This window comes from Dermacentor albipictus, chromosome 4 (assembly GCF_038994185.2).
Source record: "Dermacentor albipictus isolate Rhodes 1998 colony chromosome 4, USDA_Dalb.pri_finalv2, whole genome shotgun sequence".
Lineage (NCBI taxonomy): Eukaryota > Metazoa > Arthropoda > Arachnida > Ixodida > Ixodidae > Dermacentor > Dermacentor albipictus.
This window is the reverse complement of record NC_091824.1, coordinates 58,728,203-58,751,981: the sequence shown is the minus strand read 5'-3', so window position 1 is coordinate 58,751,981 and position 23,779 is coordinate 58,728,203. Positions and strand designations below refer to the sequence as shown.

General features: G+C 49.3%; 1 protein-coding gene and 1 long non-coding RNA gene across 5 annotated transcripts in view; one reads left to right on the top strand and one right to left on the bottom strand.

The window, feature by feature from the left end:
- Nucleotides 1-23,779, top strand: part of LOC139059110 (uncharacterized) — a 201,710-nt gene that overhangs the window by 61,106 nt on the left and 116,825 nt on the right. The window lies entirely within an intron of this gene.
- The window catches only part of LOC139059111 (uncharacterized), a 135,084-nt gene that overhangs the window by 41,769 nt on the left and 69,536 nt on the right, over nt 1-23,779 (bottom strand). Inside the window, exon 5 of the long non-coding RNA XR_011513924.1 lies at nt 2,948-3,018. This is a non-coding gene — a long non-coding RNA (uncharacterized lncRNA). The remainder of the gene's footprint in view (nt 1-2,947; nt 3,019-23,779) is intronic.

Here is a 23,779-nt window from a genome sequence, read left to right as displayed (position 1 = left end):
TGCGAGCGCGCGACTGTGTGTATATTATATGCAGGCAACAATGGCGACGCGAGGATGTGAACGGGAGAGACGTGACATACGGGATAACGAGACCAACCATGCAGGCAGTCGTCGCAGCGTTTTACTTTCTCGAATTTCGTCGCTAATCAGTTTGCGGAGAGAAGGATTTGGGGGATGCAGACCGCGCTATAACTTCCGTTTGATCCTCTGATGCAGTTCTTTCTCGAAATCATATTTAATTATGAATTTATCTTGAGGAATGGTGACATGAATTGTGGATGAAAAAAAAAAGCACTTTTTAGGCGACGCGGACTTTCCGTATCCCTTCATTTTTTACAATGCTTAGGTCAAACAAAATGAGTTTGTAAGTGTGTGCGCCGAGGAAATTAGTGCATTAGGATTTTCAGCGCAGGAAACAAAATATATTGGCCCGTTCGAAGGTGTATAGCTACGCGGTTTTCTGAATAAACGTAACATTCAAGCAGTTTTTTTTTTTCGCATTCGTAGATGTAGACGTCACGAAGTTAGGGGTGGTATTTTCTTCGCAACGGCTTCACGTTTAAAAAAAAGAAGTTTTAGCCGCAATCTGTACACGCACGAAAATTCACAGTACAACGAGTTATACCGGAGACGCAAACGTGAGCAGCAGCGCTGGTTCGCCACTTTGTGATGCTGAGGTCAACCACCGCCGCAACACTATAAATAATGAGATATCACCCTGTACCTATAATATAGCTGGCCGTGCAAGGCTTCGGTAGCAACAATAATAACTGTATCCACAAAGTTTATTTCTTTTTCGGCAATAAGCAATGAGAAAGAAATAACGTTTCTATCTCGTTGTGGTTGAAACGTCGAACAGCGCTTTTTTTCTGTATGCCTCTTACGGTTCGTTATTTCGCACACACATACAGGTAGAAGTTCCCTAATTGAACTTATACAGCCGCCAAGACGTTTCCCTATACTTCCAGTCCTGCGAAATTTCGCTATAAACAGCGGCCCATTTGCTCACAAATAGGGCGAACGGGAGCTCCAACGACCGCGCTCAAAAGGGCGTGCGTCCACACGAGTCAGCGGTAAACAGTACAACAACAGTAAAAGGCAGTCTCGCGTGGAAGGCTTGCGGCGTGCCCCCGAGAGCCCACGCTGTGTGTAGTATACATGCCGCACAGCTGTCCAGCGCAGCGGACGCCACGGTCCTTCGGAAGTCCAGCGCGCGGGAGAGAGCATCCAAGGAAACCGGCTTCACGCTCCGAAGAGCACAGGCCTCGCGGACGAATCGTCCTGGAACTCGTAATCAAGCGCGGACCAGACTTTCTCCTGACCCCCACCAGCCTCGCGCGCCAGTTTCTGACCCAGCGCGGTGTGTCCTCGCCACGCGACGCTGATCCAGCGAGGGAGCCGCTATACAGCTACACGCGGCAGTAGTACCATACAGCGAAGAGCTATACGCAGGAAGAGGCGCCGGGTCCGAGTCGACCAAACGCGCCGGGAGCGCGCGCGTGTGGTTGGCGCGGAGGAGCTAAAGGCGAGGAGAGAGAGAGAGGGAGCAAACTGCAGAGAAGCTCGCCCATCCCCGAACGCCGCTATATAGACCGCCGCCGACCCGCGCTACATCGAAGCCCGAGGTCGAAGCCACGCCCGGCCCCGCAATCTCTCTCTCCTCTCGGCCAACGAACGAAGGAAGCGAAGCGCAGCTCCCCGAAGGGCGCGGATTTGCGGCCTGTCAGGGCCTTAACCGCCGCTAAAGGCTCCGCAATCCACGGGCTTACGGACTTACTTCATAAGGCTAAAACTTCCACCCGCCCCGCTATCTCTGCCTCCCCCACCTCGCCGCTTCTACGCTGCCTCCGCCGCTCTACCTCCGGCACCGCGCTCGGGCGTCGGCGGCACAGCGCTGCATGCAGTTGTGGCTCACGAACGAGGGAACTGCGCCTCGGGCTGTTGTGTAGGAAGGGAGCGTGCTCGTCCCTGCGTGCGTGCGGCGTTTGCGCCGCCGGAGCGATTCCTATCGGAGCCTAACGCGCGGCGTTGAGCCTCTCGCGGAAGGGAGCGCCGGGCGAGTTCGGCGTATAAACGCGGCGCGGCGCTCCGAGTACACACGCACGCACACGCGCGCGCGTGAGTTAATTGGAACGGCTCGCCGTATGCGCGGGGTAACCCCACCGCGGGCGCCTGTGGAAACCTTGCCTGCCGAGCCGGCGAGATTGGAAGAGTCGAGGCAAGGCTTGACGGCCGCGGAAACGGGACGCCGCTGCAGCCTGGCGCCGGAACCCCCCGCTTTTCTCTGTGCCGAAGCGAGCCCATGCGTCAACCCCGAATGGAAGGACGACTGGTATACTGCGTGGCGAATCGGTTCGTGTTGTCGCTACGCTTTTCAAACACGCTTCGCGGTTTGGTGCCGGAAGAACAGTTAACTGAACTCTGGCATTGTATAGTATATGCTACATACACGGTGTATTTACGACGCCTCACGTGAAGTGCGCCTTCACTGTCGCTACGAGTGAGGAGTACGGTGCTGGGAACTAGTGCTGATGAGTTGTTACACGACGCAATCATTGTTTCGAATTAACATAAATGCCGTGGTGCTAGCAAAGCATATATAGTGAAGAAAAGGAATTAAAAAAGAATAATGTTTTTTCACAACGCTCACTTTTCCTGTTTCGTAGCTTGATCAAGCAACAAGTTGTCCCTTGTAGACCACCAAACAAGAGTGACGTCCGCCAAATATTGTCAATCAAAATATTGGGCCGAATCCTCGCAAGAATACACTCAATATATGCAGCATCACCTTACAGTCAAGACGCGTGTGCGCACTTGGAACGCTCATGTATCTACAACCACCGTTAAGCATGTCCTCGCTGATAAGCGAAATCCTGCGAAGTTTATTACCACAGTGATAACGGGAAACCAAGAGACAACGGAACACCACTCATTTATAAGTACTCACCGGAACTTCTCAGCTTTTTCTTGCCGATTCTAGTAAGCTCCTGCTTCAGCGATGGTCCCTTAGTCGTCGGCCTGCGAAGTAAGAACGAAAAATAATCACATTAGTAATTGGTCCACATGTAAATAACTTGCCAGACTAATAACTGTGGCGATATCAAATTTGATTACATTAAGCCATAAATGTCGCTCTCAGTTCACGTACAATGCTAACGATGTACGATAAACCGTTGCTTGTCTCATATAGTGTTTGCTTACACAGTGCATAAGGCATCTGCTGTGTTCGTAGCCCAAAATAATGTAGAATATTTTAACTGCTAGTTCTGGAACTCGGTATGGCCCACCACTATTAGGCTGTTTAGGCAGTCTTCTATCAACTTCTGAAAATTTTTGTTGCTAAATAATATTGAGTTTGTTCTTCCTTGCTATCTGACGCAGACAATGCATGAAATCTGCAGGCATCCTTATAAGTGACGTAGTGTTGTATCCGTAATAAAGAGATTCTAATTCTCAAGACGGTCCAACGGAAAGTTTGCTTTCGTCATCACGTACAAACCCAGCATGAGCTCTTTAATTGCATCTGCAACCTGAGTATGAGTATAATGACGAGGAACTGCTCAAATACGGAGCGATGTTAATTTACATGCGGCTTAACAGAATAAAGCGAAGAAATAAAAATAACAATATAGAAAGTACAAGCTTAAAACCCAGGCAATATGATAAAGAGCACAGAAGTAACGGTAACTGTTGGTGCTCAACAACTGTGACAACCAGTCCAAACCATCCCATAACCATAACTACGTGAAACTTAATACTACACCAATGATTTTATTACCTTGCTTTTATACTGCGTCAACGTAAGACGACAATTCGGGCTTTGCACAGCTGATCACGTCCCAAAGCACGAGGAAACAGGATCGACATGTGCGTGTCCATCAGTGACGAAGCAGTTAGCGCTAGAGCGAGCCGCCTTTTCAAACCATTCAAGGTGTTTTTCATGTTATACATGTTTTTGTGTGCCGCAAAATTTGCGGGAATGTCAACTACACAATTACCGAATCAATCAAGTAGCAATAACTGGGTCAGTCTATATTCCATATTAAGATACTTGAGTAATGAAGCCTCGGGAACAGAGGCCACAACGGCCGATATTTTCTATTTTGTCTTTTCGTTTTTCAGTCATTTCTGCCATAGCCATCGGCTCGCATACCGCCGCGCCAACGTTATCGCTTCGATTGGTCACTCGGCGGGAAAGATAATAGTTATATAACACATAGTCAAGGACCAAAATCAATAAACATGGCCCTTCCATTATAACTTTCAATGAAGTACGGGGCGAAGACTGATATATATATATATATATATATATATATATATATATATATATATATATATATATATATATATATATATAGCTTCACGCAAAATGGCCTTTAGCTAGGCTGTTCTCCCACAGCCGTGAACAGCCACTCGAATAACAGGTAGGCGATCGGATCGCCGGCAAAGTGATATCGTCACTGGCCCTGCATAAGCAGTGCGTACATAGCGTACATACCACAAGAAAGCCAGGAAAAGAACTCTTTCAGCGCTAAATACGCAATGAGGTAATTGACATTCGCATAAACTTGCCATTGGATTGACTAGTACAGAGTTCCACTACGTTTATCTGGTGAGCAGGGACGCTTGCTTAGACGACTGCTAGACCTGGGAGCGCACTTTGTCGTTTCTTCCATTCGCGTGTTTAAGTCAGTCCTCCTTTCCCTCCACGATTGTAGGATAGCAAACAGGGTACAATGCTTGGCAGCCTCACTTTGCGTGTCCCTCTTTGTTCCGTGTAAGCGTTGAGCGTAATAGTGCTTGCTACGCAATAAAAAATCGCTGGCAACGTGGCCTCTAGTGTTGCACTTATGTCTCCTTCGTAGTTGTAATTATGCGCCAGCGTCCTTCGCTTAATCAACGCAACTCTGCCTTTTTTTTAATGAATAAAGGTATTTTCTTCTCTCTCTCCTTTCTGATTCCGTGTGTTAACAGACGAACTCTAGGCGCAGGTGTACACACCGCATGTTCTCTGCGCACACAACATTGCTCCTCCCACAGCCGCACACGCACCCAAGACAACCACAGACAGCGCCTTCAGAAAAGAAGAAAAAAGAAATAAGACTCTTTTCTAGTGAGTGACCCCTCGGAAAGCCGCACCTCAGAAAAGGCAGGGGAAGAATAGCCCCGACACGTCGAGCCGCCCGCGGCTCAGAGACAAGGGAAGCCCGGCTTTTGAAAGATGGCCGGCCAATCAGCTACGCCCCGCAGGGGTGTTGGTCGCGTTCCACGGCGAACCGATCGCAGACGAGGAAGGGAAGAGCGGATCCTCTAGGCTCACTGTGTAACGCCTACTTACCAATATATACTTTTTTCTTTTTTCGATTCACTTTTCATTTTTTTCTCGTGCCCCCCCTCAGCGTGGGTCGCACCCCCTGCGCGGAATCTTCGCTGCTGAGCGCTGCCGCGACGCTCGCACCCTGCGGTACACGCGGACCGCGTCCAATGGGATCTCCGAGCCGCGATGTGGTGCCGCACTGAACGCCGGGATTAGCACTGGTCCGCGGGTGGGGGTGCACTGCACCGTCTGGGCTATTGATGAGGGTATACACATGCGCCCACCCCTCCCGTCCCCGCGCATTCGCTTCGGTCAGCGGAGGATGACAAGGCGGCGCCCGCCTTCGTACATATATACACACGGTCTCGGCGAAGGACGCATACTGCGGATGCAGGGCCGGCGGCGATTTCACTTTGCCGGCGATCCCATCGATCGCCTGCCCGCTATTCGCGTCGCTGTTCACGCCTCTGTGTGAACAGCTTGGCTAAGGGCCATTTTTTACGCGAACAAGCGCGCTTCCAATGAAATTCACATTACAAAACCGATGAGGAGGTTCTGGAGCACGAGCGCTCGTGGCGATGTACCCCGACTTTTAACGTGCGCTCTCGGGCCGACCCACTTCCCTGCTTGCTGTGTACGCATACCGATCTTAAATAATGTCGCGCCATTGTGAGATTGTGCGACCGTCATGTCCGAACAACGGTACTCTGGCACACCAAATGCAGGCAACCTGTGGACGATGTATACGTCCACTTTCAAACAATAACCAATACGCCCCCGCAAAGCAACAACCATCAGTGCTGCTCCAAACTTTTAAGTGCATGTGACTGACATTGTTTATATGTAACTCACTTGTAGCATTAGGCGCTTACTCTGGCGCACTTCACGGCGGATGCATATTAAGGTGGCTATAGCGAACGATCGGCTGTCAAACGCAAATGATTATCTCATCGGGCCTTCGTGACCTTTTGAAAGGTTAGACAATTTTGGAAGCTGTTCGAACTTCCTTTAATGAGCCTCTTTGTTCGTCCACCGAGCTGTGCAGTGAAAGACAATGAATAATCCAATTGATGAAAGAATGATAAGAAGACGTGTATGTACATGTACGAGATTTCAAATACTGTAGTATAATATGGCCCCCCTTGGACGGGGATTGACAGCCGAGTCGGACATCGAAAAACCGTCTTAAGTTCTGTGAGTGGATGGTGCAAACACTACCGACTGGCTATCACGATCAATCCATGGCTCGCGCATAAATGGTCGCCTGGCAGTTGGAAACACCGCTGTTGCGATCGAGCCCCAATTTCATTCAAACGATATTCATTTCGCGGGCAAATGCCAATGTACTCGTACCCGCCTTACTCATGACTTATTCAGCAGCGCTGGGGGATGTAGAGGCAAGGAGAGAAAGAGAGAGTCAACTGTTATTGATAAAAAAACAAAAAACAAGGGTGGGCCGCAGACAGTTTTCCCACGGAAGAAAACGCAATAGGCCGCGGACGATTCCTGCCGCGTATGCACGGATTGTAACGCTCCTCTTATAACGAGATTTCCGCTACCGAACACCTTCGCGGCATGCGTGCGTGTGTGTGCGTGTGCGTGTGCGTGTGTGTGTGTGTGTGTGTGTGTGTGTGTGTGTGTGCGCGGAGACGGAGGGGAAGTGAGGTGGAAAGGAAGGGTCTCGGTATAGGTGAACGTGCGGCCGTGCGTGCTGCAAGATCGGTCACGACCGCCAATCTGATTCGTGTCGCCGCTCAGTCACGCAGCCAACGTCTTCTGGCTGCGCGTGCGTTTTTCTTTCCGCTTTCCTCGCCACGTTGCCGAGCGCCCACGGAGAGACCGCGTGCGAAGCTGCTGTCGTTCGTGTGCAGAACAGCCGTTTTCTGGGGCCGCTTGCACCGCGCGCCTTCTCGACCGACCAACGAACGAACGATGGGTGACGATGATCGCCGGCAACCCGAACGGCTCGGTCGGTGGGCCAACGGATGATGGGACGCCGGCGGCCAGGCGTGACCAAAGGCCCGCGCAGATGACCTGCAGCTATATAGACTGCGCGCGGCCGTTGAGCTCGACGCGGAAACGAACTGACGACGCAAAAAAATAAAATACAACAAATAAATAAACAAGAAGAAGCGTATACTGTCGGCGATGTCCGCGCGGGGGAGTATAACGTTGCGCCGAGAAACTGGAATATTCGGATGTCGTGCACTTATCGTTCGCCGTAATACACTCCGAGCAAGCGAGTCCCCCGCTTTCCGCATGCGTAAAACAGCCCCTTTTTTACAACTCTCGTCGTCACCGTCTCCCGGACACCGCTACTCTATGGGGGGGGGGGGGGGGGGGATAACGCTGCACAAACTCAACTTTACTTGACAGATAACACGAATTATTATAGATAACACGCGGTGGTATTCGACAGTAAGCCTTCTTGAAGCGCAGGATAGAGCGTCAGCCTTTGTTTGTATCAATGCTGCTACCAGTGATCGACTCAAAAATAATTCGTTATCTCTGTGAACCGAATAAATATCACGCTAAAGTGAATATGTGGCAGGAACATGAGCTTATTCCGAATTTGAAGCTGAACATAGCGTGAAACATCGCTTGTATGCGTGTGTTTATCAGGCATTCAGAAAACAGCATCGAAGCTTCACGCCTGCTATCAATTTCTCACGGCGACCATCTGAGGGGAAAAGTAGCAGGGCCGATAAAGTCATGTTTCGTGCCATTCGTATGCCGTTTGTGGACTAACAATGTCGGAGGCATTAAGTCGATTCTTGACAGCGTGGACAGCGTGCGTCAAGACTTCCGCATTCATACCACCGCCCGGTCAGGGTTGCCACTTAAGCGCGAGTCAAAGCGTTTAGCGACGGGGCAGCACCTTGCGTTACAGTGAAAAGCTTCCTTACATTACTTATATAGGAGTCGTAGTCAGACGCAATGGTGTACCACATAACTTGTTTGGACGATGATACCGTTTGAGCAAAGCCCGAGTCTCGCGATTGAAACTGCACCCGTCGACAAGTGTTGTCGGTAACTACCTTTACGGGCGATACCAAGTTCACAGGTTAGCGGCAAATGTTTGAAACATACCTCCTGTTACCGCTGATGGCAGTAAAAACTCTGCGCGCTGAACGCCACATAATGTCGCGCGGTACTATCAACGAACGCGAGAAGCGGAACGGTTCCGGAGAGCAACTACGGACGCAAAGACGGAGATAAAACCGACCGGCTCGTCGAAGAGCTCGGTCGCAACAGGGTCCTTTCCAATTATCCTCATCGTGCATAGCGCGCGTCAGCCGACTCAAAAAACTAAGGCGCGCACCACGTCATGCCCTTCCCGCAGCAGCAGCAGTAATCCGCACGAGGCTGTTCCCTTCGCGCGTCTTGTCAAGAGGAGAGAGACCGGAGAACCCCTGGAGCAAAAAGGGCCGCCTGCGTCTCAGCGCCCAGCGGCGGCACCTGTCGCCATTTTTCTCCCGGCTGAGAGACGCCGCCGCCGCCGCGTCCTCTACTCTTGCTTTGTTTCGTTGGCTCGCTCGCCGGATCGTCCCCTCCCCCATTTCTTCCTGGAAGGAAGAGGTGGGGGGAGGCTGGAGGAGGGAGGGGGGAGGCTTTAATGCGTTTTAAATCGACCTGCGTGGACCAAGCGAGCCGGCAAGCGAGCGCCTTCGATGCCGTCTCCCGAAGCGTGAGAGCTGCCGACAATCGCGGCGCGACTTGGAAGGGAGGGAACGCGGGGGGGGAGATAAAGGGGGTGGGGGGGGGGGGGCGGTGTAGTATCCACTTCCTCCCACCCAGCGCAGCGTACTACGCGTCACAGCGACGGCAGCAATGGCCGCCCGAGGCCACTCGTCCCGAAGCCGGCTTCAGTGCTCCGCGCTCAGAGTGAACGCCTTTTTGGGTCTTTCTCCCGACGTCGTATGCAGAGACTCGACGCGAAGCCACACGGCAGGGATCGAAACGAAGCGAGCAGATCGACGGGATGCACGCGAGCTCGTCGCCGGCGCGCTGGTTACGCGCGAGGAGTCCGTACACACAACTGCGAGACGTGGGAACAGAAATTAGGGCTCCTGGGTGAGGTTGCTCCGCAAACAATGAATGATGATCCCAAGCGCAGTTGTTCATCGTGTTACGGTGTGAGAGCCGCCTCCTGTGCTTCGCCACAAATAAGCCACTCCTCTACTCTAGTGTACACAAAAAATACAATTTATTATAAAAAAACAAAATGGGTAAAAAATACATATATATATAAGAGAAGAAAGAGGAACCGTGATGTGCTTTGGAATTCAAGTGTTAACCAAAACATTAAGTTGTCATATTGTTCTGTGGAAATTTACTCGAAGCATTATGCCATGTCAATATAGAAATCATCACTTGTTTTTCTTTTGAGTTTTGGTTTTCAGAACAGCAACTTTGACGAATATTAAAGCATTATACATTGACGATATTAACGACCTTGACGAACATTGACGACATTAAAGCATTATAGGGACACATAGCAAAGAGATGAGATTGAAGCACGTAGTCGACAAGTGTTGTCGGTAATGATCGCATCTGTTTGACGAAGTTGGAAGTCTAAATACTACGACGAAAGCAAGAACCGAAAAAAATAACAGGAGAAATGTAGTAATGGCCGAAGAAAAAAAAGCGATTCAGTCACAGCACCCTGATGATGCTCATGTAGGAGATTCTCATGTATCCTATCTCACCACTAAAGCTGCTGTTGGTCCTTTGTACTTAACATGTACTTTAATGACGTGAACTAGAATTCCATCACATGATTTGCCTTGGAATATACCAAATAAAGTGCTGTTGACACGTGCAATGAGCTATAGTGTCATCTATCCTATAGTGTCATCTGGGGTTCATTAATTATATTTTTTTTTGCCTATTCATCACCTTTCCTTTTCGTCATTGCGACGTCTATAGATATGTCACCGACTCCCAGAAGGTTTAGCCGCGTGGAATACCGCGAGAGAGCACGAACTTCTGAAGAATTTGCACTCTTTAAAAAGTCGGTGTGAACCCAATAATTTGGTAAGATTAAAGATCGACATGTCATATTCTTCCCTAGAATTTCTAGCCGATAAATTTGCATTCGTAGTCGGAGATCAATGAAAAGCACAGCAGAGCCTTCAGAACGGCCCGTAATGATGTGCGTAGAGGATTTTAATAAAGAAAACATTATCAGACTCTCAATGTCGTCTTAATCATCACCTGTCTATTTTATGTCTACCGAAAGGCGTCATAAAGTGCCCAGCGACCTCAAGTTTCCTTGTATCAGCTGCATCATTCCATCCTACAGGCCTGTGAATTTCCTTGTCTCATGACACCGGCTAATCTGCTGCTGTCCTCGACTGTATGTGTTTTTTTTTTCTGCCCTTGACACCAATTTTAGTGCTGTAATGCACATCGGATATATGCTCTGCCAGTTATGTCCCCAGTACAACTCAATTGTGTAATTTCATTTAGTCTCAGATATACAAAATACCAGCGACACCCAATTTGCTCTCTTTCTGCCTCTTAACATAACGCCTACAGTTTTCTCTTCACTTGCTTGCTGGAAGGTCCCAATTTTCTTTTCAATCTTCTTTGTTAGTATTCAGGCTTCAATGGCGTAGGTAAGTCCTAGTAGAATATACTGGTTGTGTACAAAAAAAAGAAGGATGTGGGCAAGCTGGCGGTAATGACTTAAGCGTGCCTTTAGTATGCGCTTCAACCCATTTTTATTTCTCTGTAACTCAATGACTCTATACCCTATCATCAACAAAGCAAACACAGATATATATATATATATATATATATATATATATACCGGGTGTCCCAGCTAACTTGAACCAAGGGTTTAAAAATGAAATATTGGGGTCAGGAGAGTGAAACTACCTGCATATTGGTGACAGGCATTTGGCGCACCACAGGAAATTTTTTGTATTGCAATTACTTAACTAGTAATTAAAATAATTTTTTTAAAATTTTTAATATTGACTTTAGACACTAAGTGTGATTCGCAAAGTTGGAGAGCACTTTCAGAAACCCCCATTCCATTATTCGCCATAAAGAAAACCTTACGTGTACCTCTTTTTTCGAGCTCGAAAGAAAGCCCGCGAAATACAAAAAAAACCACGTGACGAGCGCATTCGCGCGCCGCGATCGTGCTGCTCTCAACCGTGCTTTCAGTGAACGAAATCAGCTCCGGTATTCATTCGGCGGCCCCGTTTCAGAGGCAGGCCGATATCTTGGTGGTGGTTTCTTCGGCCGTGTCAGCCAGTTCGCGCGTGACGGTGTAAATTGCAGCGAGTGCGCTGCGCTTTGCAGTCGCGATAAAGACTGCCAAGCTCGAAGTTTTCAAATGAGAGGAGTTTTATTTGCCAGTTGCAAAGAAAATAAAAGTGGCGGTTTATGGCTTGGCTGTGCGGCGATGACAGCCGTGGCATGCGGTTGTCCTGACTCCATTTCATTTCGGTTTCTTACCAATTATAAAAAGTGCTCGAATAGGTCACCTTGTGCGACGATACAGCTCTGGCATCTTGTAACCAAATCAGCCGTTGCATTTCGTATGACAGCCTCAGGCATGTTTAAACAGACTTCCGTTATTTTGTCTTTAAGGTCTTGCGGTGTGGAAGTTGGTGTGCTGTACACCTTGTCCTTGATATGACCCCACAAAAAGTAGTCCAGAGGTGTCATATCAGGAGACCTGGCTGGCCAGTTCACGGGACCTAGTCGTCCTATCCATTTCTGCGGGAACGCTGCGTCGAGCCAGGTCCGAGCCTTGGCGCTGCTGTGCGCGGGGGCGCCATCGTGTTGAAACCACACATTTGTGGCCCTGGCGAGCGGTAGATCCGAAAGGAAGTCGTCAACGGGTCCTCTGAGGATATCATTGGTGTAGCGATCTGCTGTCAGCGTCTGGTCGAAAAACACAGGCCCGATCAAACTACCGTCGAAAAGTCCACACCAAACACTAAATGACCACTGGTACTGGTGCTGCGTCTGTAAAACCCAGTAGGGATTTGAATCGCTCCAGTAATGAGCATTGTGCAGGTTCACCTGTGAATTGCGCGAAAAACTAGCTTCGTCACTCCATATCACTTTGTTCAAAAAATCCGGGTCGTCCTGCATCTTTATCAGAATCCAATTAGCAAAATCGGTCCTGTTTTGGAAGTCCCGTGGCAACAGATTTTGATGAAGCTGTACGTGGTACGGATGCAGGCGGTGTTTGCGCAGTATTCGCCAAACTGATGACCTGGAGACTCCGGTATCCTCGCTCACGCTGCGCACGCTTGCTTGGGGTTCCAGAGCGAACAGCGATAAAATATGCGTCTCGAAGTCCTCGTCAAAAACAGGTGCTCTGTGTCGTGTGGACGTAAAACTGCCCATCCGTCGCAGCGTCTCGAAGGCACGCAGGATCGTTACTGAACTTGGCCGCCTGCCTGGGTGCCATTGTTGCATAAGGTCTGCAGCGCGCCTTCTGTTCCCATGACATGCACCTAGAGCCAGAACCATGTCTGCTTTCTCTTCATTTGTAAACGGCATGTCTGCAGTGCTAGTAATCACTACACCAAAGATTCAGTCTCGCATGAGAGTGGCATAAGAAGAGCACACGACAAACTGTGCTTCACCGCTGCTTCCAGCTTTCAAAATCCTCATTAGGAAACTGCAACACACAGCCGCCAACACCTCGCGGCGAAACATTATTCCCTGTATTTCTCTTTTGCTTCTGAGTGACAAAGCAGACTCGCCATCTCAGTATCTTATCAGATTGGGACTAAGTCGTCGTCGCCGGGTGCCAACTAGCTGACGCGGACGAAAAACCCCCGCCAAGATATCGGCCTGCCGCTGCAACGGGGCCGCCGAATGAATACCGGAGCTGATTTCGTTCACTGAAAGCACGGTTGAGAGCAGCACGATCGCGGCGCGCAAATGCGCTCGTCACGTGGTTTTTTTTGTATTTCGCGGGCTTTCTTTCGAGCTCGAAAAAAGAGGTACACGTAAGGTTTTCTTTATGGCGAATAATGGAATGGGGGTTTCTGAAAGTGCTCTCCAACTTTGCGAATCACACTTAGTGTCTAAAGTCAATATTAAAAATTTTAAAAAAATTATCTTAATTACTAGTTAAGTAATTGCGATACAAAAAATTTCCTGTGGTGCGCCAAATGCCTGTCACCAATATGCAGGTAGTTTCACTCTCCTGACCCCAATATTTCATTTTTAAACCCTTGGTTCAAGTTAGCTGGGACACCCGGTATATATATATATATATATATATATATATATATATATAATCAGCAACTGCAGCAGCTTGCAGTACATAGTACTCTCTGCACTGATCACGCGTATTCATAAGCGGCCTGAACGGCTAATAACTGACAAGTCAACTTAAGGCTGCTGCTCGTCGCACCATCCTTCACGCGCGTCCTGCCAGCACTGGGACTTCTTTGACAAGTTAAGACGGTGTGCGCAGAATGAACCTGCCGCGGCGGCGGGCCCGGGGGGCTGACACGTTTTACAGTGCTCCCTGCCAACGCTTTGCCGTGTTTTCGAGTCACTCCCCCACAACCGACCAAAATATATCGCCGGCGCGGAGCGCTCAAGCGCAACCGGCGGTAAATCCTGGGCCGTCGCCTGGTGCCGGAACTCAAAAATGCATGAGCGCGACCAGATTAGAAGCGCCGTGTTGCTTGGTGCGCCTCCTGCCTCTCGTTCGCTATACCACGGACAACCCGAAGGGTGCGTCAGATGCTTTTTGAGTGCATTTAGAAAAAGGGCGAGGGATACGAACGTACGTATACAAGGGTCACCCAGAACGGAGTTGAATTAAGGTTCCTTCTCTCTTCGCGAACTTGAAAAATATTGTCTACCTGCTTCCACGATTTAAGAACCGTTTGTGTTACACTAATTTTTTTGAAAGCCTCACGGCGCACTCTGTTTTCGCGTCCTGGGCCCACATAGGCATCGTGCCAGGAAGGGCTCGCGCGTTTTGTCACGGAGGGAAACAAGAAGAACGACCGCGCGTCGTTCGTTCCCTCCTCGAGACTTTCAACGAGACAACTTGTCTCCGTCCGAGTCCAGGAGTGGAGAAAAAGAAGTAGAAGAAGCAGGAAGAGTATAGCGAGCTGTTTCTGGTACTAGCAGGTATACAGTGTTCGTGCAGACATAGGTCACTGATTGATTTCTGCGAGGAGTGCTACACACCTACAGGACAGTGCACAAGCGCTGCCAAAGCAATTTGGTTTGGCCGTATGCCTATATATTGCCAGGGGACGTGCTTCGTAATACATCATGCGGCCCGTGCGGGAAGGTTGGCTCAAGTTTTGGAACGCGTTACGGTCCAGCGAAACACTACGTAATCTGTGCCGCGGGATCTCAACTGATAGCATCGTCTCATTACATGCAGGAGGCAAAGATTACGGCCATACTTCCTCAGATGAAGAATGCGTAAATGGCAACAGCCGTCCGCGTGAATGTTTTGAAAACATTGATCTTGTTGAGCAATAACAAGCTAAGCCAAACACACGCTCCTTCCACTTGCGACCGTCACGATGTTTTTATAGAAAAAAAGATAACAGTTGCACCACCGCTGTTCTAAGAGTTTTTGGTTTGAACCTCGTGTTTATGATCGTCACCATATCGTCTTCTCGAACGCTGCGCTTCGGCCTTGAAATCGCTTCCGCTTTCCCTTCAGCTCGAATTTCTTGACGAACACGCTGGAACGTGACATACAGACATTTAGTAACTATAGGGACGGCGGCAGGCGCAGCGCACGTTTCCGGCACAGGGGGGAGCTGCAAAGGGTGCCGACAAATGCGTCATCACTAATTGCTCGCTCTTGTCCTCGCGTTTCCGTCCGTCGAAACTTTCCTTTTTTTCTTCTTTCCCGAGACGAAGAAGAAATGGTCGCTGCAACGATATCAACCGCAGGCACGTCGCGTTTAACAGAATCACGCGAACGTGCAGCTAAAACTCCTCAGATGCCGGCGAACTCGGCTCGGTGCCGAAGGATCCGCGCCGCGCGCAAGAAAGTGTTCGGCCCCGCGAACGCGCGCGCCACGCGGGAGAAGCCCGGAGAGCGCGCGGAGAGAGACCGATGTTTCTTGGTCGGGGAGGGCCGCGTGATAAATGGCGCGCCTGCGTCACTCATGCGGCGGCCATCTTGCTCGCTACGGGCGCGCGCTTGCCCGTTCGCGCGAGAGCGGGCGAGGGTTCCCTACCGGCGTGCCCAGGCTGGGCTAGCCCTGCTCACAAAGGATTCGCTGGCAGAAAACCGCGCGTCGGGCAAGAACCAAGCGCCTCCGCCTTTCCTCTGCTGCTGCTAGTATATAGCCTGCTCGAGTTTTTTTCTTTCTTTCTTCGCTCCCTCGCCAGGGGCGTCTCTCTAGGCGCATTCTTCGTGCGGGGCACGGCTTGCCTTGCTCTCATGCATGGATGCATGCATTGCGTGCGTGCGTGCATGCATGCATGCGTGCTTGCTTGCTTTGCTTACCACCTTGCCAAGCGATGGGCGAACGGCGGTGGTCGTGGGCCGGGCCCACTATACGGCGGCGTGATCCGCGCTGCCTTTCTTTACACGTTTCTCGGATGCGCCGCCGCCGTAAACTTGCCTTCCCATCCTTCTCTACATAGCTCTAACCCTACTTTGCTTTTTTTTTTGGCTAAAGAAAGATACGGCAGAACAAAAATAGCTGAAGTACGAAGCCGACGTTTACAGGTTGCATGCTGTCCTGCATCGCCTTCGCATAAATCACTGTCGACATTCTATCGAGTCTGCCATTCAGTAAGCTATATCAGCAATTGCTTTTACAGTGAGCCGAACTTAAATGCACACTTTTGTCAGTGGTCTGCTTCCCACAGTGCTTATTCTTTACTCGGACGATGTCAGTCATCAATACTGACGCCGGCTCCTGCAACCAAAATCTTTCTATGCTTCTCCCTGTCCAATCCTGTGATTGCCTTGCATAAAACTATTCTTGTTTTTACTTTCTTCATAGATACGTTACGATTTACATGTATGTTTAATGGTTAAGCAATCAAAAACTCATAAGCCAGGCTAGTTCCGCCAGAACATGCAAATGGCCTATCTGCAGCGAGACGCTCACGCGCTGTGCGCTGCATCATAAGTTGGTGGCACGAGGTGCGAAGCAAAAAAAAAAGTGATAAAAAAAATAACGGCGCGCCGGGGAGTGTAGGAAAGGCAATGCGTGCTAAGTGAAAATTACCTCTGGACATAAAAATGTACGCGCCTGTCCACCAAGCTAGCGCGATTTGTTCATTAGAGAGATAGCAATCCCTCCCCTCCCCGTATAGGCGCCGCAGGCAGCAGTCCATTCCCGCGCGCTCGCATTAATAAAAATGAGAAGCGATGAACTCTTCGCCCCGTGGAAACTGTGATGAATGCTTGGGGCGTCAGATAACGGACGGTATAAGCAGCGAGGACACGACCGTTACAAAGGTTACGTGAGCAACGGTGGTACTTGCTTTTCCCGAGACATTCTCAGTCCCATCGGAACGTGTAGCTTCACCCCTACGCACAAGTCCTATTGCGGGGTGCGATGATACAATGCGAGATGAAACAGCAGTTCTCGTGTGGCGCGCTTTATAATTTACGCAGACGCAAAGCTTTCCCAAATACAAACAAACAAATACAAGCAAGCAAACAAGCGCAGGCAACCTACATCATGGGTTGCACTTCCTTGAAGGAAAGGGAAGGTTTCGCACATTTTGTAAACAAAGAATCCATTTCGCGTGTAATCCTTGCATCACCATGAGTAACGTTTACTAGAGCGGGTCAGCTGGCTGCTGTAATGATGACCGTGAAACAGACTGTTTTGTAAAGATGATTGTTGCTCACAATGGGGAGGAAGTATTGCGACGAAAATAATATGGACGGTACCCTGAACCTCGTATAGCTTCGCCTGTCATTTTCGAAAACCTACTTGCTTTCCAACCTCCGCTCTAAATACAAACTGTGGTTAATTAATTAGTCGGTGACACTGATATGCGTCGTCTGGAACTGCAAGTGCAACCTTCCTGTGCGGTGTCAATTTTTCAAAAGGTCAGTATTTCTACAGTCTAATGCAATCTAATAATGTTTCACGATAACGAGTTCGTAATGTGCGAGAGAGTGATTCGCGCCGTCGAGAGGTACAGCCCAATAAATGGGCATTATATATGCCAAACGCAGGTGTATACCCACGCGCAGGGCGCGTGATAACAGAGAGTTGCAAGTGCTTGCAGTAGTGATGAATGCCCTGTAATTTGGCGTGCCTCTGAGATTAACTACTTGGCGGAAGCGACAACAGTGGCCGTCACGGAAAATTAAGCGTAGCGTTGCCCTGGCTCATTGATAAATCGGAAGTCATACGCTTCACGCAGCAAGATGACGGTCACGTTCCTTTCTTTGGTCGTTTCTATTCTTTCAATTATACACGCGCGTATATAGACAACGTAGGTGTATAAAAAGAAGTTAAATGTAATGAAATGCCGCGAAAGAATATTTAAAAATACACCAATTAGCTGTCCGTGTACTTATGGCCATAGGCCACCTGAAGTATAAGGTAACGGTACTTACATCGATCTTTGAACCATAACGTGTAACACCTTTCCCCTGTTATGTATACACGCGCAGTAACAAGTGTTTGAAACGACTGGCGCACTATTAAAAAAGACAGTGAAGAGAGAGAAAAGAAGCTGATCTGTATTACAGTTTAATGCTCTTTCTACAGTACTAATAGAAACCATGGCTATGCCACCGTGCACTGTAAAAATAACTTACACCCTTAAAAGAGTAAAAAGGTGTAAATGTGTCTATAGCTCACATCATTACAACCAAAACGGGTGTAATTAGGGTGTGAGACTTACACCTATTTTCACTTTTATGGGTGTAAATTATCTTGCAGTCTGGTATGGATGCTCGACATGCCAGTAAAGATACAAGAAGGCAAGACGGCAGGCGACGCCACACGGCATGATGTCATGGATTGTGACGTCGTCTAGGCGGTCGTAGTTTATTTTTTAGTAAAGATGGACTGTACGCTGTATAACCTAAACACACACACATACACACACAAATAGAACGGACAGACATTTAACATAGCATGTTCTGAAAAGTTTTGCTGCTTCACAATTAACCACCCCAGTGCGAGAGAAAAATACCATGTAATCCGCGCCTTCGGGGTGTCGTACACCAAAGCAGCGCTCTCGGTGTGAAATTAAAGAAAAGGATAATAACATTGATTGAGTTTTCTCCTTCGCTTCCTCTTTCGGTAACCTTCCCTCTTAGTGCGAAAGTAACGAAGACGGGTGCTTTTAAAGGATACTGCATCAGTACAAATTGACTTCGCGTTTCTCTTTAGCTCGACCCACGCCCGCATTATATACATACACGAATATTACGCGACTTTGAGATCAACTCTCAAAGGTCGAGACCCTGAGAGGCCACGGGTGCTCGCCGACCGTACGCGTTCCGGGGTTTATTTACAGCGCCCCTGGCAACGCTCGGTAGTACCTATACAGGGCCTGCCACAGTAGCTTGCGCACGCTGCCTGCACCGGAGGGCGGAAGCCAGCCAAAGGAGAGGCTGGCACGGCTGTGCCGCCCGAGCTACGTCAGCAGACACCGCGGCTTTCGCGAAACAAACATCTCGCGCAAGAGATGGGGGTGGTGGGGGAGCCCCTGGCTCTTACAGAGGCGCCGCCGGCACATGTGAAGTCGGCTCGCGCGAGGGGTGGAATTAGACGAGCTGGCACAGCGGCGCTTCATGCGGTTCTCCTCGACACAGACGCAAGCGCGCGCGCGGTCTTGGAAAGTCGTCGAGAAAGCGGAGGAGACAGCGGGAGGTTTGGAAGTGCGGGGAAGTTGCGCGGAAGGTTCGGAATTGGCGAGGAGGGCGGGGAATGAGGGGTGATGCCGCGGCCCTACGCGGCACCTCGCCTATAAGAGGAAGAAACGTCAGCAGTATACAGGCGGGAGCCGGCGCGCGCCAAAGCTATACGTACACCACTGCGCCTGGGGCGCGCTGGCTGCAGCTTTCTTTGTATTAATTTCCGACATCCCGCGCCCCGCGAACAACACCTGGCTCTCTGCGCAAACTACGCCCCGTTATTATTATTATTTCCTTTTTTTTTTCTCTCTCCTCGTCTCGCTTCTGCTGTCACGCACTTTGGAACAGAAGGCGCTCGCTCCCTCCCGCGTAAAGAGAACGCGTGCTCCAGTGTGTGTGTGTGTGTGTGTGTGTGTGTGTGTGTGTGTGTGTGTGTGTGTGTGTGTGTGTGTGTGTGTGTGTGTGTGTGTGTGTGTGTGTGTGCCGGGAGTGCACACACATACACATGGGCGCACGAACTTCCTGCTACGCTCTGTACGTGCGTGTGTGTATGATCAGGAGCTCGACTGCAGCTGGGGAAGAAGTGTCACGAACTCCTAGAGACTGCGCCTGTGCTACCGAGCCTGCTGGCGCGGCCAGCGAGGCAGTGGCGGCGTAGTGGCGTGGCCCGTTCCGAGTTGATCTAACCTAGTTTGCACGAGACGAGTGCAGACGGCTACGCGGGTATACAGGGGCATGGTAAATATAAAAGAGAAGCAGGCAAAACCAAAGATGGCGGGACTTTCGCTCGGCTGTAGCTGTTCCGGCGTAAGCACAACACACACACACACACACACACACACACACACACACACACACACACACACACACACACACACACACACACACACGCACGCACACACACACACACACACACACGCACTCAATGTTCTTATCGCTGGAAATGTTAGTAAGTGCATGATGTGAGTCAATCATGTCAGACAGATCATTAGCGAAGGCGACAATCATTGTACGAATAAAAAATTCTGCGAATCCGGTTACTGTTTGTTTATCCTTATTTTATGTTTTAGCCACGCAACACATTTTCATTGCACACGTGGCCGGCGTTAGATAAACTTGTTGACGACAGCTCGCTGTGTGACACGTGCATCTGCTTTCATAGGAGGCTATAAGCGAGAAAGGGTAGCTTATCTCTCACATTTTCTCTCGTTATAAAGTGAAGCCGAGAACAGGTGAAGCGGGAGGGTGGGGTGGGGGTGGGGGTATGCTTGCCATTAATCGTTCTGGTGATGACAACGTTTGCTCAAGGCATCAGTTTCCCCACGTGCGTATAACTGAGCACCGCAGCAGTCGTGACATATAGTCGTAAAGATGAATGCGAAGCAGGCACCACCTGCAGCACACATGCGACACTTCTCGCGCCGTATACGGATGAACATAATTTACTGAGAATGCGCGGAAATCCTGCAAGTCAACGAGCTGACGCAGGTAGTATCGAGGGCAGTGCGGTCTCTGTGCTCAGTGTAAATTATAGTAAATTATGCGTGGAGTTGTTCGCGCATTTTTTTTCTATAGCAGCTGCAAAATCGCATTCACGCGTAATGACATTTGTTTCTTCCATATAAACCTTCAAAATGAAATGACCCGGAAGGACGTTGCCTTCAGCATATCAACCTTGTCTCCAGATAAGCCAGCCTTCCTGCCTAGTGCCAAATAAAGTATAACAAATAGTTCGGCGTAAACAAACAAGATGTGACACGCATCGGTATGTTGTGAAAACGCCGGAATTATCTGGATTCGCAAGTCCCATCCAGCCGGTATTTTGTAGCGATGCCTTTTCCGATTCTATGCTTTTTGAGGCTTTTCGCGCTTGGCCAGTGGTCAGAGCGACGGCCTGCCCACATTATCAACGGGATCAGGCGGCCGTGTATGGTGGATGATAACAATAGCATAGAATAAGGCATCAGAGCGATCTTCTCATGGCGACCGACGGGCTGGCTCCACGTGTGATCGAAAAGCGCAAACGATCATGGGAGCTGCATGGGCATATTTCTGGGACATATCAGCGTTGCCTTGTTCCTTATCTCACATAATCTAACACACGTGCCGAGTGGGATGAGCAGCTGTGATAAAAGTTAATGGAGAATACCGTGGAGAATACCTTAGAAGGTGCACCAGTCAGGGGTATATCATCACCCAGCGTATACACCTCCTTGTCGTAAGGACACGCCCTTGGAATTACTATGCAGGCTTGTCTTGCAGCAGAGGCTGCGTCTAACGTCGTATGGGGACGCATAAATAATCATCACAGAGCAGCTAGAACTGGTGCGGCCCGTCTGATCTCGTTATTATCCGTCCCTGTGGTCGAGATCCATATGATTATCTCCCGGGAAGCACTGCTTTTGCGAGTGTCACAGAAATATCGACGCACATTCGTGCACTTTCTAAAAAGCGGGGTCCACTGATGTCTGCGGCAAAATTGAATGCGTCCAAGCACAAAACTAAGCAAGGCAGCTTCTGGTCAAGCTTGCAGGTAGCGGGAAGATAGGAAAGAACAAGTAGACAATAGCGACACAATGTACATGTCGTATGCAGTGGCAAAACTTGGAGCTGATAACTTGACTTATTTTCTATTTCAAAAGCAGGGCAACAGAACGTTTTCTGAATTAAAGGTGAAAATGCTGTTGTTTCACTTCATCTGCACGATAAAACAAAATCGTTTCCCAGGGAATACATCTCAGTATGTAGTCTGCAGGTTCGTAGGAGTGCGGACAATGCCCTAATTACCGAGCACATTGTGGCAGAACAGAACAGCTGAGGAAACCTCGAGCTGGGTGAGCGGTGGAGTACGACCTTACACTCGCGCGGCTGCAATGTGGTTCTTGAATGAGTAATGAAAAATAAATAGAAAGTGTAAAGTCACGGATAGCTGCACCGCTAGCTTCACCAAGAAGCCTGGTAAGAAAACGTACTCAAATGTTACAGGCGTGTCACTGAATCTGAGAAGGTATAAGCTATGTGCGTGTGTGTGTGTGCAGGACGTTTAACGCTGGCGTTCAGCACCGTCGTCTAGCAACGGCGTTTAACAGTGCGTCACCACAAGCGTGAGAAAGGGATAGGCCGAGTAAAGCAAGACGACGGGGTTGGCGGTGTAGGCCCCGGCTATACAAGAACAAATGAAATGAAACTAAGGAAAATGAAAAATCGGTTGGCTGGGCTCGAGTTAATAAGTGTAAGAATCACTATCCTGCAACAGTGAGGACGCTAATATTAATGGCACCCGATTTTAGTGCCAGTCACGCATGCAAATTTCCTGTGGAAAGGCGGTGTACGCCTTCGAGAAATATCACCGGGAATACCCAAATTGAATTTCAAGAGGTGTTAGTGGCTAAAGGCACGTGTCCCGCATAAAAGTGTATAATGACACTCGATGTTAATTAAAGCAAGCTACTCGTTGTAGATACTAGCGTGTCAGATTCAAATCTGAGTATCACATTTTTTTTCTTTGTTGTCTGTTCTTCGAACAATATTTTTACCTCCATAAGAGATGTTGGACCGCCCAGCGTTGCACTCTTCTGCGTCACGACTCACGAATATCGTTGTTCCAAAGTCAACTTAATGTTCCCTCTCATATTGATCAAAGCAGTAGAAACTGTAGCAAGCACTCTATATGGCGAATATTATACCAAATGATGGGAAAACTGTAGCCTACTCTTGCGCTTAACGAAAATAAAAGTGAAACGCGGCAAGAAATTGGCTGGCGCCGTTCGACGCAAGGATGCTCTCGCGGCAGCATTCGCAGAAACGTCTCGCGCCGTACTGCTGGCGCCACCTAGCGCTGGCCGCATAAAGCTGCAGTTCAGGCGGCCACCGCTAGGCGGAGAGGGGGCGTTCGCGTCGGAGGCGGAGCCTGCGTGCGGAGGCCACATAGCGATCGCTTGACGCGGGCCAATCGGAAGCGTATCCATCAATGTCGCCGCATAGACGGCCTCCTACAATCCATCTCCTTCGGCCCCTCGGCGTCCGCGTTTCGTGGCGTCTGCGGGTTTGTCTCATTTGTATTATTTATTATTTTATTTGCGCTTTCTCTCGCCTCCTCGCGAGGTTGTCTCCAATGTGGAACACGGCTGAGAACACGGATCTACTGTTAACCTTGGTTGGTAGCTCAGAGGAAAGTAAGAACGGTGACGAAATCGGTGAAAGCTCGCCGAGAAAAAATTACATAAAGTGTACCATCGGTGTTGCTAAGGGGACTGGTCCTCCTCGCTTCCTTCCCTCCCTTTCTCTCCTCTGTGTAAAACAAAAAATATAAGCGCACGGATAGGCGCATCTTAGATGATTCTGCAAGATGTTTCTCGATCCCACGGACATGGCAAATAACGACTCAAGCGTATGTTTCACACTGGAAAGCACGAAATTGTTTAGTGGATATATCACCACGCATAAATTTAAATTTGCCCTAGCTCAGAGAGCACTGCTAGTTTAGATTATGAAAACATTTTCCAGCAAAGATGAAGACTCAGCACGTCCAAGAAGCCGAACGCGCGTTTTGTGTGATTTGATAAACTCAACTTTATAAGCGGTCGTTATAGTCTATATACTTTTTAAGCTTGGTAATATTTCGGGGATTTTCAGGGAACTGACAACAG